The following is a 13,209-nucleotide window of genomic DNA, read 5'->3' on the forward strand; positions in this document are numbered from 1 at the left end:
GCATGGTCTTCACCCAGTCATTTGGTGGGAGTTACAAAGACTATGGCAAGAAGGGCCATAGTTAGTAATTCAGGGCTCTGCGTTAACAAACCTCAAAATGACTGCTCTTGGTTTTTCCTAGTTCATTAATTTATATTAGTTCAGCAGTCACCAATTTTCCATGTGACTCTGGAGAGCCTGACAGCGTGGAACACACAGTCCCGGTGACCTCCTTCCCGAGTTCTGGCACCCCTATTTCCAGCTGCTTTCTGTACATCCTGCAGGCATTTCACACTTAATGCCTCCAAAACAAGAATTTGCCTTCCCTCCTCCCATGTTCCCTAAAACCAAAAAAACCAAACCCGTTGCCATAGAGTCGATTCTGACCCATAGCTACCCTATAGGACAGAGCAGAACTGCCCCACAGGGTTTCCAAGGAGCGGTTGGTGGATTCAAACTGCCAACCTTTTGGTTAGCAGCTGGGCTCTTAACCAATGCACCATCAGGGCTCCCCATGTTCCCTATACCTCACCATTTGCCAAGCTATAAATCTCAGAATAGACCTCAGACAAAGCAGAGCAATGAAGCTGTGCCTGGGTTTGAATCCCAGCTCTGCCTCTTAGCAGCTGTGTGACACGAGGCAAGTTACATGCCCCCTTTGTGTGTTAGCTGCCTCATAGGTCAAATGGGGAAAATAGCGGTAAAGACTTCATGGAATTTTTTGTGAGAAATGAGGTATTAAAGTACTGAAGTACTAAGCATAGTGCCTGGACAGAGTAGATGTCTAAAAACAGCAGGTAATACTATTTCCATTATTAATGATGTCCTTAGGAAGTCTCAGGTCTTCGCTCCTGTTTGCACCCTACCCTCCCTAAATCCAGTTGATTCCACCCTGAATCCATCTGTCTCTTCCACTGCCTCCCTGCAGCGGTTCATCAGCCTGAGAGGTGTTGTAACTTGGCCCACAAAGCCCGGGACACTAGAACCCCACCGACTTCCTTATATCATTGTCTACACCATATTCCTGTGCCTTGTGCTCCCCACCTCCCCCTCAAAAGAAAAAAAAAAAAACCAGTGGGGATTTTTTCACTTCCTGGAATTAAGCAGCCTTCTGACCACCCAAGGTTTTCCTCTGAAACGCTTTTCTCGCTTTTCCTCTTATTCAGGTCGGCCATTTCCCACTCCCCCAACCTGGTTAACTCCTTCTGATCCTTGGGTTCTTTACTCAGGCACCTGACCTATTAAGCTGCTCCTTGGGTAGCCTTGGAAACCCTATGGGGGCAGTTCTACTCTGTCCTACAGTCTCTATGAGTGAGAATGGACTCCTCCGGGCAGCTTATTTATTATACTCCTTCTTAACACCATTTGCCTTTTTTTTTCTTTGCAATTATTTCCCATAGTTGCAATGACGCATTTATTTGTGAGACTAATCAATGTTTGTGTCCTCCACTAGATTATGAATTTCATGAGGGCAGGGTCACCGGGCTGGTGTTTCCAGAACCAGCTCGGTGTATGCTTTTTGTTGAATGAATGAATGAATAAGTGAATGATGTCTTCCTCACTTGGTAAGCTCCATGACCAAGTCTTACTTATTTTCGAGTACTGGGCTCTCACACAGCAGTGTATGACAGAATAACAATTAAATTGCCTCTGCAAACACTTGTTGTTTAATGAATGCTAACACCACCAAGAACTGCGTGGATCTGTATAACTCAAGCTCTTCAGCTGACTTCTGGGCTTTGGGGACCAGCACTATTAGTAGTATATGATACTTGCGGCTGAGAACACGTTGTTTTTTTTACTTTTCCAGCCTCAAGAAATATGTTTGGATGTGCTAATAGTCCCAAAGGAAGACAACAGCCACGATAAGCCAAGTATTACGTTGAGAACAGAAGTTGAAGTTTCAACACAGGCACAGTCCACAATTTTGCTGAGGGAAGCTGAAGTTAGCAACTTGCATTTAGTACTGAAAGTAACTTTCGTTGCCTTCAGCTTGTGAGCAAAAACTTCTGTGTTCTCAGTGGTGTGCTTGCATAAAGACTCCCACGAAGAGATCTGCTGCTGGTGGGGAGGTTGGAGGTGAGGGGAAGGCTATTCCCTGGGTGTTTTCTAAAATCCCATATAAAAAGTACCTTCTTGTTTTCAAGCAGAATGCCGTATTTATAAAGAATCCTACATGGAAATCCTATCAGTCTGTAGATGTCTCAGACACCGGGATTGGTTTAAGATCTATACATTACACCCATCAAAGAACTGTCAATGACGTTTTCCACTTATTATTTATAGGACAGGAAGGCAAAGTCCCATTTAGCGTCTAGCGAGCGAGAGACCGAGGACTCGCGTGCCTCCCAGTACCCACTTCAGCTAGAAGCCGCCTCTGGAACTCGTCTCGCTTTTTCTGAAGAGCGACTCAAGCGTAAGGCAGCGGCTCGGGCCTCTTCTCTTTCAGGGGTGGGGGTCCCCGACGGCGGTCCTGCCGGCGAGTTATTTTCTCCGGGAATGAAGGGTTGGGAAGGGCCATGGGGGCGCTGTGCGAAACCAGCAAACAACCCGGGGGTGTAAACAGCCCCCGGCGGCCTCGCAACGGGCGGCGGCGAGTGTGGGCTCGCATTCCAGGTGGGGCCGCGGAAGGGTGGTCGCGCGGGCCCCTGGACAAAGTCCAAGTGGGGCGCGGAGGGAGAGGTCGCGCGGGGCAGGCGCGCGCTCGTTTCTCCCCACGCGGAGGCGGTTGAGGGGAAGAGCGTGGCGTACCGGCGTCGGTCGGCCTGAGGTGTTAAGTCGCGGCAACGGTAACCCTGGGGGCCGAGACCAACCGCCACCCGAGGCGCCCTACGGCCCGCCGGCGAGCACGCGAGCGCCTCTGCGCCTGCGCGAGCGTCCCTGCGCCTGCGCGCCCGCCGAGGCCCCGCCCCCCGGAGCTGCCCGGGCGCGGTGCCGCGCCTCCTCATGGCGGCCGCCGCAGCGTGTGGTATTTAGCGGGAGCGCGCGGCGGGCCCGAGGACGCGCGCAGCGGCGGCAGCGGCGGCGGCCAGGGGGGAGACCGGGCGGCCGTTGCGGGGCGCACTCTCGAGCGGCGGCGGCCCAGGGTGTCCCGTCGGTCTCGGCACGGTGAAGAGCCGGTGGCGTTGCCCGCGGTGGCGGGGATTGGCGGCGGCGACGGAGCGCGTTTGAGCGGGGACTGGGGTCCGAGACGCGCTCTCCGCCCACAGGTAAGTGGGGCCCAGCCTGGAGGGAGGAGCCGGGTGCCGAGGGGCCCCGGGAGGAGGGCCCCGGGAGTAGGGCCCCGGGCCCGCTAATGGCGGCGAGGGCGGCCGGGCCGGGTCGCGCCGCCCGGGCGGGGACGAGGGACCCCGGCGCGGCGACGCCTTTGTCCGGCCCGAGCCCCGCCGCCGGCCCCGCGCCGCCCCCCGCCCCTCCCCTGCCCGCCGCCGCGAGCCGGCTCGCCCCCGCCCCCGGCGTCCCTGCCCGGTGGGCCAGCGGCGGGGTCGGCCCGCGGGGTCGGGCCTGACGGGGAAGGGCGTCCTCGCGCCGGGGGCGGGCCGGCCGGGGGAGGCGCCGTGGCTCCCGCGCCCTCGTGCCGCCTTTGTTGTCAGGGGTCCCGGGGTGTGCGGCCAACATGGCGGAGGTCAGCTGGGTGCGGGCAGCGCCGGCCCTCCCCTCGGGCCTCCCCGCACCGGCCGGGCCCGGGGGCAGCGGAGCGACCCGGCGCCCTTGGGCGCCCCTCCGCCCCCGCACCCCGAGCGCCGTCCCCGATTGGGGTGCGTTCTTTCTGTCTCCGGCCTGAGGCTTCATTGTGCAGCGAGAAGAATGCAGCCTCCTCCCTTGTTTATGTCGCCGGAGAGGAGCGCGTGAAGGGCTGCCAGTGCGGCGCTGGCCTTCTCTGACAAACCCTGGTGCTTCCAGGCGGCCTTTGCCGAGCAGTTTGGGTCCTAACTTAGGAATGTGGGTAAGCTGGGCCACGGCGATGCCGAGGTGTTTTATTTCTGCTCTCGGCCCGTTCCTGGAAAGATTCAGAATTCCTTTGCCCTGACATTGAGCGAAGTCCAGTTTGTGCGTCTGGAAAATCAGAGTCCTGAAGCCACGGACATGGGTACAGGACAGTGACCCGTCTGCCCGTTCCTAAGAGTTGAACATTTACCAGCTGTTGATAGGCGGCTGTCAGGGGTAGATTGTCGGCTCTCCAGCAGTTGAATGTTGAGGGCGTGGGTTGTGAAGTCCCACTCCTGTCCCACCGATTTGTGACCTTGGGCGAGATGCTTAACCTCTCTGTGCTGAATCTTCAGATGACAGTACCTGCCTCCCAGGTTGTTGGGAGAATCGGTGAGAGGACACAGGTGAAGGCCTCGGAGCGGGGCCCGCACATAGTAGGTGCTCAGTCAGTGCTGTCCTTACAGCTGTTGTTGCTCTTAGTGGCTACTGGATTGACCTCGGCATGATGGTTATGTGGGACTCCAAATTGTTAGCACTTGGGTTTTTTTCTTTTAGTGGTAATGTTAATTGTCATAAAGTGAGGGAGGTTGGACCATCAGTTGACAGGCGATCTGAGATGATGGTACAGATATGCTTAACCCCTGTTCGGGCCACATCCGCCTGTGCCTCTGTGGCCCCATAAGGTTATCTTGGTGGGAGAAGGGACTTATTGGAGTGGGGAGATCCCATCTGTCTCTCACGAGCTCTCCTGGCCTTCGTCGGTCCACACCAGCCCTGGGGTGGCAGGGGGTCCCAGCGCCCGTTTGGGGCTGCCTGTCCCACTGCGCCGGCCCCAGGCGGGGACCACGCAGAAACTCCGTGACGCCCGAGGCCGATGCTGAGAGGCAGGATTGCTGCGGTGGCGGAGCGGGAAAGGCGACTGTCCTGCGTGCCTCTCCTGTGTTTAATACGGTGTTCACACAACGTCCAAATCACAACACATCCTGTTTCACCGGACGTTCAGCGTTACCTGTGTTTGGCAGTTTCTATTGTATGGGATTTGAATGGGAAGATCTTATGTGGTTTGGAGTTTAAAAAACCAAATTAGATTAAAATCAGGTTCCCTTTTAGTAGTTTTACGTTTATGGATCAGTTCACTTTCGAGCAGGGCTTCAAACCGGTTCCTTCAGATTTGAACCGCTGCTCAGCATTTGCTTTTCTAACAAGTTTCCTGCTGAGAGTTTGTATTTCCACCCCAGATATACTGAATCAGAATCTACATTTTAACAAGATCCCCAGGTGATTTTTATGTATAACCTACGGGGAACTTGTTAGAAATGCAAATGTCAGCAGGGGTTTGAACCAGAACAACCGGTTTGAAGCCCTGTTTTCAAGAACTTCTGAGTTCACGAACTTGAAAAAGTGGGACAGTAAACCGTTTAAATGAGTGTTAGGTGTCTGTGGTGTCCAGCATCTCTTTTGGAAGTTACTAAAGAGCAGACTATAGTGTGGTGACAAATGCGATGGTAATTTTATCAGGGAGATGCTGCCTTAAATTGTGGTGGAAAGGATTTGGTGAACTGTTGGGAAAACTTTGTTATGGGTGGATTATAGAAATCAGAAAGTAAATAAAGGCATAGATTTCCTAGTTTGGGATGGCTGGTTGCAATCCTACCCAGAAATTTTTGCCTTTTCTTCTTTTCTTTAGATACGTTATAGAATTGGTTTAAATGGCCCCTTTTAGCATCTTTCTAGCATAATTTAGTAACATCTTAGTCATATTTTAAACCGACCAAACCAGTTGATGTTGAGTGGATTTTGACTCAGTGACTTTATAGGACAGGGTGGAACTGCCCCATAGGGTTTCCAAGGCTAAATCTTGAGGGAAGCCAACTGTTACATCTTTCCTGAGGAGAGACTGGTGCGTTTGAACCATTAACATTTTAGTTAGCAGCTGAATGCTTAACCACCATGCCACCAAGGCTCCTCATTTTAAACTGAAGTATGGCATAATTAATAGATATGAAACTTAACTTCCTAGGATAAGTATTCCACAAAATGCAAATTAAGATGCAAACTTAATTCAATTTAGCTAGTCTGTTTCCTCTAAGCTTTGGGAAAATTCTTACAAAATTGCTGGAGAGCAATATTCTTTAATATCTGTAATTAGAATGTTATAATTAGACTAAAATTAATTTGAGTTATAAAGGAAATATCTAGCTATGGTAACATTGACATAAGGTGAAAAATAGGACTTTATATTCAGCAGTGAGTTTTAAGCGTGGTGTTTTGAAAACAGGTCTTTCACAGTCAGGGTAACAAAGCTAGTTTAGTGACTTTGCATAGTGGTAAGTGACCAGGTAAACTGTATTTTAAAGCAATTGGGTAGTTGATTTTTTTCTTTAATTTTACTCATTCCTAGGGTTGGAGGTTTTTCTCTTTGCATAATGAGATCTATTACAGAATTTTTTCTTGTATTAATTATGGAATTTTTGTATATAGTTCGTAACATTCAAATTTTAGATTTTTTTTGATACAGATAATCTCACTTTAAACAAAACCTAGTATATGAAAACTTCAGGGCCCCCCTCACCCAAACAAACAAAAACCAGGAGTGATTTTTTTTCTTCCTTACAAAAAGTACCCTTAATGGTATTCTGTAAAATAGCAATATTGTGAATGTACTGTATTATTTTTTTCTATTGAGCTTTAGGTGAACGTTTACAGCTTAAGTTAATTTTTCATACAAAAATTTACACACGTATTGTTATGTAACCCTACTTGCTATCCCTATAATGTGACAGCACACTCCCCCTTTCCACCTCGCATTTCCTGTGTCCATCCAGCCAGCCCTTATCCCTTTCTACCTTCTCATCCTCTTTGGACAGAAGCTGCCCATTTGGTGTCCTGTATCTGCTTGAACTAAGAACCATACTCTTCATGAGTATTATTTTATGTTTTATAGTCCAATCTAATGTTTATCTGAAGAATTGGCTTTAGGAATGATTTTAGTTCTGAGTTAACAAAGTCCGGGGCCATATCTTCGGGGGTTCCTCTAGTCTGAGTCAGACCACTAAGTCTGGCCTTTTTATGTGAATTTGAGTTCTGCACCACACTTTTCTCCAGCTCTGTCATGGAGTCTCTGTTGTGTTCCCTGTAAGGGTGGTCATTGGTGGTAGCCAGGCACCATCTAGTTCTTTTGGTCTCAGGCTGATGGAGTCTCTGGTTTATGTGGCCCTTTTGTCTCTTAGGCTAGTATTTTCCTTGTGCATTTGGTGTTCTTCATTCTCCTTTGCTCTAGGTGGGTTGGGACCAATTGATGCCTCTTAGATGGTCGCTTGCAAACTTTTAAGGCCCCAGATGCCGCTTAACAAAGTGGGATGCAAAACATTTTCTTAATAAATTTTGTTGTGCCAGTTGACCTAGATGTCCTCCAAAACCATGGTCCCCAGACTCCTGCCCCTGCTACTCTGTTCCTCGAAATGTTTGGTTGTATTCAGGAAACTTCTTAGCTTTTGGTTTAGTCTAGTTGTGCTGACTTGTCCTGTATTGTGTGTTGTCCTTCCCTTCACCTAAGATAATTCTTGTCTACTGTGTAGTTAGTGAATTCTCCTCTCCCTCCCTCCCTACCTTTGTAACCATCAAAGAATGTTTTCTTCTGTGTTTAAACTTTTTCTTGAGTTCTTATAATTGTGGTCTCATACGATATTTGTCCTTGTGACTAATGTCACACAGACAATGCCTTCCAGATTCATCCCATGTTGTGAGATGCTTTGCAGATTCATTCTTCTTCTTTATCATTGCATAGTATTCCGTTGTGTGTATATACCATAATTTGTTTATCCATTTGCCTTGTTGATAGGCACATAGGTTGTTTCCATGTTTTTGCTATTGTGAGCAGTGCTGCAGTGAACATGGCTGTGTATATATCTATTTGTATAATGGCTCTTATTTCTCTAGGATATATTCCAAGGAGTGGGATTGTTGGATCGTATGGTACTTCTATTTCTAGCTTTTTAAGGAAGTGCCAAATGGATTTCCAAAGTGCTGTACCATTTTACATTCCCACCAGCAGTGTATAAATGTTTCAGTCTCTCCTCAACCTCTCCAACATTTATTATTTTATGTTTTTTGATTAATGCTAGCCTTGCTGGGGTGAGATGGTGTTTCATTGTAGTTTCGCTTTGCATTTCTCTAATGGCTAATGATGGTGAGCATTTCCTTATGTATCTGTTAGCTGCCTGAATTTCTTCTTTGGTGAAGTTCCTGTTTGTATCTTTTGCCCATTTTTAAGTGGGTTATTTGTCTTTGTTGTTGAGATTTTGCAGTATCTCGTAGATTCCAGAGATCAGACCTTGATCAGGTATGTCGTAGCCAAAAATTTTTTCTCAGTCTGTAGGTTGTCTTTTTACTCTTGGTGAAGTCTTTTCATGAGCGTGTTTGATTTTTAGGAGATCCCAGTTATCTGGTTTCTCTTCTGATGTTTGTTCATTGTTAGTTATGGTTCGTATTATGTTTATTCCATGTATGAGAGCCCCTAGTACTGTACCTATTTTTTTCTTCCACGATCTTTATAGTTTTAGATTTTACATTTAGGTCTTTGATCCATTTTGAGTTAGTTTTTGTGTATGGTGTGAGGTGTTGATTCTGTTTCATTTTTCTGTAGATGGATATCCAGTTTTGCCAGTACCATTTGTTAAGGAAACTTTCTCTTCAGCATTTTTGGACTTCAGCCTTGCTGAAGATCAGCTGTCCGTAGGTAGATGGATTTACTTTTGAGTTCTAAATTCTGTTGCATTGGTCTGTGTGTCTTTTGTTGTATCAGTATCAGGCTGTTTTGACTACTGTGACTGTATAGTAGCTTCTGAGATCAGAGAGTGTGAGGCCTCCCACTTTGCTGCTGTTCTTCAGTAATGCTGTGCTTACCCGGGGTCTCTTTTTCCAGGTAAAGTTGGTGATTTGTTTCTCTGTCTTGTTAAAGATTGCTGTTGGAATTTGGATCAAGATTGCATTGTATTTGTAGATTACCGTGGATAGAATTGATATTTTAACAATGTTAAGTCTTTCTATCCATGAGCATGGTATGTTTCCATTTACATAGGGCTCTTTTGGTTTCTTTCGATACTGTTTTATAGTTTTCTTTGTATAAGTCTTTTATGTTGTTAGATTTATTCATAAGTATTTTATCTTTGGGGGCTGTTGTAATTGGTATTGTTCTCCTGATTTCTTTCTTGGCATTCTCTTTGTTAGTGTAGAGGAATCCAACTGATTTTTGTCTGTTGATCTTGTACCCTGCCACTTTGCTGAATCCTTCTGTTAGTTCCAGTAGTTTTTTGTGGAATCTCTGGGATTTTCTACGTATAGGATCATCTGCAAATAGGGATAGTTTTACTGCTTGCTTATCAATTTGTATGCTCTTTATTTCTCTTTCTTGCCTTATTGCTTTAGCTGGGACTTCCAGTACAGTACTGAGTAAGATTGGTGATAGAGGGCATCCTTGCCTGGTTCTCATTCTCAAGGGGAATGCTTTCAGTCTCTCTTCGTTGAGAATAATTTTGACTGTTGGTTTTGTATATGTGCCCTTAATTATGTGGAGGAATTTCCCTTCTATTCCTATTTGCTGAGAGTTTTTATCAGGAATGGGTGTTGGACTTTATGAAATACTTTTCCTGCGTTGATTGAGAACATCATGTTGGGCCATCCTTGCATAGCTGGTATGAGTCTCACTTGGTCATGATGTATTATTTTTTTGATATGCTGTTGAATTCTGTTGGTTACAATTTTGTTGAGAATTTTTGTATCTGTATTCATGAGAGATGTTGATCTATAATTTTCTTTTTTAATGATGCCTTGGCCTGGCTTAAGGAGCCCTGGTGGCGCAGTGGTTAAAATCACTCAGCTGCTAACCAAAAGGCCAGAGGTTCAAACCCACCAGCTGCTCTGCGGGAGAAAGATGTAGCGGTCTGTATCCATAAAGATTTATAGCCTTGGATATCCTATGGGCAGTTCTTCTCTATCCAGTAGCGCCGCTATGAGTTGGAATTGACTCGACATCAGTGGGCTTGGTTTCGTTTGGTTTGCTTTGGGTTGCCTGGCTTTGTATCAGGATTATGCTGACTTCATAGAATGAATTCAGGCATATCCTTTCCTTTTCTTTGTTCTGGAATGGTTTGAATAGTATTGGTGTCAACGCTTCTCTGAACGTTTGATAGAATTCTCCAGTTAAGCCGTCTGGGTAGACAAGGGCTTTTTTTTGTTGTTGTTGGGAGTTTTTTTTATGGTCTCTTCAGTTTCTTTTTTTGTTATGGGTGTGTTAAATTTTTGTACCTCAGTTTGTGTAAGTCTAGGTGTGTAATGTGTTTCAAGAAATTTGTGCATTTTTTCTAGGTCTTCTAATTTGTTGGAGTATAATTTTTTTTTATAATACTCTGTTATCCTCTTTATTTCAGTTGGTTCAGTTGTAATATCACACAACCCATTTCTTGTTTGGGCTGTTTGCATCCTTTCTTTTGTCATTTTGGCTAGTGGTATTGATTGTTTCAAGAAACCAACTTCTAGTCTTGTTGATTCTTTAGATTGTTTTTCTATTTCATTTATTTATGCTCTAGTCTTTATTATTTCCTTTCTTCTGGTGGCTATGGGCTTTTGTTGCTCTTTTTTTATTTGTTTCAGTTGTAGGATTAAGGTATTGATTTTGGTCCTTTCTTCTGTTTAATATGTAAGTTTATTGCTATAAATTGACCTCTGAGCATTGCTTTTGCTGTGTCCCAAAGGTTTTGGGATGTGTTTTCATTCTTGGTTTGATTCTAGGAATTCTTTTATTTCATTTTAAATTTCTTCTATTACCCAGTGGTTTTTAAGCAAGGTGTTATTCAATTTCCATGTATTTGATATTTTTCTTTGTTCTTCCTGTTATTGATTTCTAATTTTATAGTGCTGTAGTCAGAGAATATGCTTTGTAATTATTTTGATATTTTTGAGCTTATTGAGGCTGGCTTTGTGGCCATAAAACATCTATTTTGGAGAATGATCGATGTGCATTGGAGAGGAATGTGTACTGTACTGTTCTTGGGTGGAGTGGTCTGTATATGTCTGTGAGGTCAAGTTGGTTGATTGTGTTGTTTGAGTCTTCCATATCTCTGTTGAGTTTCTCTCTGATTGTTTTGTCCTTTATCAAAAGTGGTGTGTTAAAGTTGCCTACTATTATTGTGGAATTGTCTGTTTCTCTTTTCGATACTCTTAGGGTTTGTTTTATGTATTTTGAAGCTCTATTGCTGGGTGTGTAAATATTTCTTACGGCTATGTCCTTTTGGTGGATTGACCCTTTAATCATTATGTAGTGCCTTTCCTTGTTTCCTATGCTGCATTTTATCTTAAAGTCTCTTACCTTCGGTTAATATTGCTACTCCTGCTCTTTTTTGATTACTGTTTGCTTGATTTATTTTTTTATGTCCTTTGATTTTTTTAGGTTACTTTTTTTTTTTTTATTTTTATTGTGCTTTAAGTGAAAGTTTACAAATCAAGTCAGTCTCTCACAAAAAAACCCGTATACACCTTGCTGCACACTCCCAATTACTCTCCCCCAATGAGACAGCCCGCTCTCTCCCTCCTTTTTAGGTTACTTTTATCTTTGGGAAACCTTGGTGGCATAGTGGCTAAGAACTAAAAGGCAGTTTGAATCCACCAGGTGCTCCTTGGAAACTCTATGGGACGGTTCTACTCTGTCGTATAGGGTCATTGAGTCGGAATCGACTCGACGGCAGCGGGTTTTTTACAGGGTTTTATCTCTGTGTCTAAGGTGTGTTTCTTGTAGGCAACATATTGATGGGTCATGTTTTTTTTAATCCATTCTGCCATTCTCTTTCTATTGGGTGGTGCATTTAAACCATTTACTTCAGTATGATTATTTGTAAACATGAATTTACTGCTCTTTTTTTTTTCAGTTTTATGTACTGGGTTTTCTTTGTTTTTGGATTTTCTTTTCATTTTTATCGTTGTTGATTTTGTGTTTACTGAGTCTTTATGATTTTCTTCTTTTTTTATTTTTGGGAGTAGGCTTATCAGTTTCCTTTGTGTTTACCCTGAAGTGTACCTGTACCTTTACCTTTGTATGTTTAAAACAGTCTGTTATATCTTGATTTCATCTCCATATGGAAGTTCTGTAACTGCACCGTTTATTCCTCCTTTTTATTTTGAAGTTGGCGTCACTTACAGATTGATGGCTCTGGTTCCCTGTTTTCAGTATTGTAGCTTTTGCTTTTTTTGTTCTTGAGAATTATTTACCTGAGTTGGTATCTGGGTAACGGTGTTAATCTCAGGTTGTTGTCTGATGTTGTTGGACTTCCTTTATTTAATATTTCTTGTAAGGTTGGTTTGGTTTTTACAAATTCCCTTAATTTCTGTTTATCTGGGAGTGTCCTAGTTTCACCATCATATTTAAAAAATTTACTGGATATATAATTCTCGGTTGGCAGTGTTTTTCTTTAAGGGTTTTATATATATGCTATTTCATTACCTTCTTGTCACTTTTTTTCTGCTGAGAAAGCAGAGCTTAATCTTATTGGTTTCCCTTTGTAGGTGAGAATTTGTATGTCCTGACCTGCTCTAAGGATTCTTTATCTTTGGTTTTGGGAAGTTTGATTATGTCTTGGTGACTTTCTTTTGGGATTTGTCTTGTATGGGGTTTGTTGAATTTCTTGAATGGATATCTTCTCATGTTTCATATTAGGAAAGTTTTCTGCCAGCAAATCTTGAAAAATTCTCTCTGTGCTTTTATTTATTTATTTTTGGTCTCCTGTAATTCTGGTCACACATAAATTAGTTCCTCTTTATAGTGTCCCACGTAACTCCTAGGCTTCTTTTTTCGTCATTCTGTTTTTCTGATTGTTTCTCAAATTTGTATCCAGGGATTTGTCCTCTGTTTTACTGATTCTGTTTCTGTTGATTGAGTTCTACTCCTGTGTCCTTCCATTAACTTATCTATTTCTGATATTTTATTGGTAATCTTCTGGATTTCTCATTGCTGTTTTGGTATGGATTCTAATTGTCTTTTTTGTCATTTTGTTCTCGTACTGTTATTCTGAATTCTTCTAGAGTTTTGTCTTTGTTTCCTTGATTTTGTCTGTATTCCCTGATCTCTTTCTCGATCTCTTGGAGGATCCTCTCTCTCTCTCTATATATATATAGTCTTTTGAATTCCTTATCAGGTAGTTCTGTTACCATTTCTTCCTCAGGAGGGTTTTCTGGCCCTTGAGTTTGGTCAGTTGTTTGAGGCATCTTGTCCTACTTTATGTGATGTGATATGGTCTGTTGTCTCTGAGG

The 13,209-nt window shown here is 44.2% G+C and overlaps 1 protein-coding gene across 3 annotated transcripts in view; it reads left to right on the forward strand.

Annotated features, from left to right (window-relative positions):
- Positions 1-2,292: 2,292 nt before the first annotated feature.
- Positions 2,293-13,209, forward strand: part of SIAH1 (siah E3 ubiquitin protein ligase 1) — a 50,835-nt gene continuing 39,918 nt past the window's right edge. Inside the window, exon 1 of one of the 3 annotated variants that reach the window (XM_049864929.1) lies at positions 2,293-2,395. The gene's annotated coding sequence lies outside the window, so the exon portion shown is untranslated. Of the gene's footprint in view, positions 2,396-2,904; positions 3,189-3,460; positions 3,926-13,209 lie in introns of those variants that run through there. The other 2 variants (XM_049864928.1, XM_049864931.1) reach the window with 2 other exon arrangements.

This window comes from Elephas maximus, chromosome 21 (assembly GCF_024166365.1).
Source record: "Elephas maximus indicus isolate mEleMax1 chromosome 21, mEleMax1 primary haplotype, whole genome shotgun sequence".
NCBI lineage: Eukaryota > Metazoa > Chordata > Mammalia > Proboscidea > Elephantidae > Elephas > Elephas maximus.